Source organism: Gossypium arboreum, chromosome 7, assembly GCF_025698485.1.
Source record: "Gossypium arboreum isolate Shixiya-1 chromosome 7, ASM2569848v2, whole genome shotgun sequence".
Lineage (NCBI taxonomy): Eukaryota > Viridiplantae > Streptophyta > Magnoliopsida > Malvales > Malvaceae > Gossypium > Gossypium arboreum.
Window position 1 is genome coordinate 61378661 of NC_069076.1, and position 3234 is coordinate 61381894.

At 38.7% G+C, this 3234-nt stretch overlaps 1 non-coding gene across 1 annotated transcript; it reads right to left on the minus strand.

The window, feature by feature from the left end:
- Window positions 1-499: 499 nt before the first annotated feature.
- Window positions 500-606, minus strand: LOC128295784 (small nucleolar RNA R71). Its single transcript, XR_008286334.1, has one exon. It is a non-coding gene; the product is annotated as a small nucleolar RNA R71 (small nucleolar RNA).
- Window positions 607-3234: the final 2628 nt, after the last annotated feature.

Genomic DNA, 3234 nt, shown 5'->3' on the forward strand with positions numbered 1-3234 from the left:
GTAGACCTTGAAATTGAGCGAACTTTTAGACAAAGAAGATGTAAACGAATAGCTCAGAGACAAAATAAGATGGACCTTGGAAATCAAAATCAAGACTAAGGCAATCCTATCCTCATTGCCGATTATAGGGATCAATGCATCAGACAATATGCTGTGCTGCTTTTCAATGAGTTAAATCTAGGAATTAGAAGGCCAGATATTGAGGCAACCCAAATCGAATTGAAACCAGTGATGTTTCAAATACTACAAACGATGGGCCAATTTAGTGGTATGCCCACGGAAGATCCACATCTCCACCTTTGATTGTTTATGGAGGTGAGTGACTCATTCAAGATAGCCAGTGTGACTGAAGACGCATTGAGGTTGAAGTTGTTTCCGTACTCATTGCAAGATCGAGCACGAGCATGGCTCAATTCATTTGCCACCAAGTTCTATATCTACATGGCAAGAATTAGCAGAGAGATTTTTGGTTAAGTATTTCCCGCCTAGCAAAATTGCTAAGTTTAGGAATGAGATCACAACTTTCCAACAATTGGATGACGAGTCTTTGTATGAGGCTTGGGAGCAATTCAAGGAGTTACTTCGTAAGTGTCCTCATCGTGGAATTCCTCATTGTATCCAGTTAGAGACATTCTATAATGGTCTCAATGCACATACAAGATTGATGGTAGATGCTTCTGCGAATGGTGCAATTTTGTCTAAGTCTTACAATGAGGCTTATGAGATCATCGAGAAGATCTCGAGAAACAATTATCAATGGCCAACAAATCGAACTACTTCAGGAAGACGTGTAGCCGGAGTTCATGAAGTTAATGCTCTCACTTCGTTATCAGCTCAGGTATCGTCTATTTCCTCTATGATAAAGCAGTTTACCGCTAATGGTGCTAATAATTTTGCAAATCAGCCACCAAGTCCGTTTGAAGTTGTTTCCTGTATGTACTGTGGGGAAGGTCATTCTTTCGAGAATTGCCCATTGAATCTCGAGTCAGTATACTATTTGGGGAACCAACATCAAAATAGGAGTGGACAAAGACCCCAGTTCAACTTCTATAATCCTTCATGGCGTAATCACCTCAACTTTTCTTGGAGCAACCAAGGAAATGGACCAAACAACAACTTTATGCAGCATATACCCAACCAATCTCAGGGGTTTAATCAGCAAGCTCCAAAACCACCTCAAGCTGAATCATCAAATAGTTTGGAGAACTTGTTAGCATACATGGTGAAGAATGACGCTTTGATCTAGAGTCAAGTAGCAACACTGAAAAATTTGGAAAACCAAATGGGTCAGTTAGCTACAGAGCTTCGTAATAGACCATAAGGAACCGTGCCAAGCAATACTGAGAATCCAAGAAATTTAGGTAAAGAACATATCAAGGCAGTGGCATTGCGAAGTGGTAAAATTCTGGAGCCCCGATTGATTGATGTTAAGGACGAGCCTGTTGAAAAGAGGGAAAGTCAACCAGCTGTTGAAGTCCCTACACCAAAAGAGTCAGAATCTGCAAAGATTGAAAAGGTAAATCCTAACTTAGTGAATTCAGATACTTTAACATCTTCTTTGGATGCAGATTTACCTACTCAGAAGAGTTGTCTGGTCCAATCGAAAGTTCCATCACCTCCATATCCACAAAGATTGCAGCAACACAAGAAGAAACATGAGGTGCAATTCAAGAAGTTTTTGAATGTTTTGATGCAATTACACATCAATATTCCATTGGTGGAGGCTTTAGGAAAAATGCCGAATTATGTGAAGTTTATGAAGGATGTACTATCCAAGAAGAAATGACTGAGTGAGTATGAGACTGTCGCTCTGACAAAAGAGTGTAGTGCATTCCTGTAGAACAAGCTACCACCGAAATTGAAGGATCCAGGAAGCTTTACGATACCCTGTAATGGTGAATCTTATTGTGGTAAAGCTTTGTGTGACTTAGGAGCAAGTATCAACTTGATGCCTAAGTCTATTTTCAAGATGCTAGGGATAGGTGAAGTAAGACCTACAACTGTGACACTCCAGCTAGCGGATCTTTAGCATACCCCGAAGGAAAGATCGATGATGTTTTGGTAAGAATCGATAAATTTATTTTTCCTACTGATTTTATTATTCTAGATTTTGAAGTAGATAAGGAAGTGTCAATTATCCTTGGGAGGCCTTTCCTAGCCATGGGAAGAATGTTAATTGATGTGCAGAAAGGCGAACTCACCATGCGAGTTCAAGACGATTAGGTAACTTTTAACATTCTTAAAGCGATGAAATTTCTCGATCCGACAGAAGAGTGCTCAGTTATGGAAGAAATAGAAACCTTGATTTCTATAGAAAGCCATCTTGAAGAAGATCCATTGGAGAAAGCCTTAGGGTTTGACCCTTTGGAAGATAGAGAAGGTGAAGAAAACATGGCTGTGATAGAAGCCAACCAGAGGAATTTTATTCAATCCACACGGTTTGAACCATTAGAGTTGGAAGTCAAAGAATTTATGCAACCCAAATTGTTAATCGAAGAACCACCTACAATCGAATTAAAGGTACTTCCTTCCCATTTGAAATACGTTTATTTAGGTAATTGTTCTACTTTGCCTGTGATTATTTTAGCCGAACTGACAAAAGATCAAGAGGAGCAATTAGTTTTTGTTTTAAAGAAATTTAAGAAAGTAATTGGTTGGACTATAGCTGATATTCGAGGTATATGCCCTTCATGTTACATGCACAAAATTATTCCAGAGGAAGGTGAAAAGGCTCGAATTGATGGGCAAATGAGGCTTAATCTTATTATAAAGGAAGTTGTGAGAAAGGAAGTGATCAAATGGCTAGATGCAGGAATCATCTATCCTATTTCAGATAGTTCATGGGTAAGTCTGGTACAGTGTGTGCTGAAGAAAGGTGGAATTTCGATTATTGAGAATGAACGTAATAAATTGATCCCAACAAGAACTGTTACTGGTTGGAGAATTTGTGTTGACTACAGAAAGTTGAATAAAGCCGCTCGGAAGGACCATTTTCTGTTGCCTTTTATGGATTAGATATTAGATTGACTGGCTGGTAATGAATTCTATTGTTTTTTAGATAGTTATTTGGGATATAACCAAATAGTTTCTGCTCCGGAATACCAACATAAAACAACCTTTACTTTTCCGTACAGTACATTTGCTTTTAGGCGAATGCCTTTTGGTTTATGCAATGCACCTGTAACATTCCAATGATGTATGATGGCAACATTCACTGATATGGTTGAAAATTTT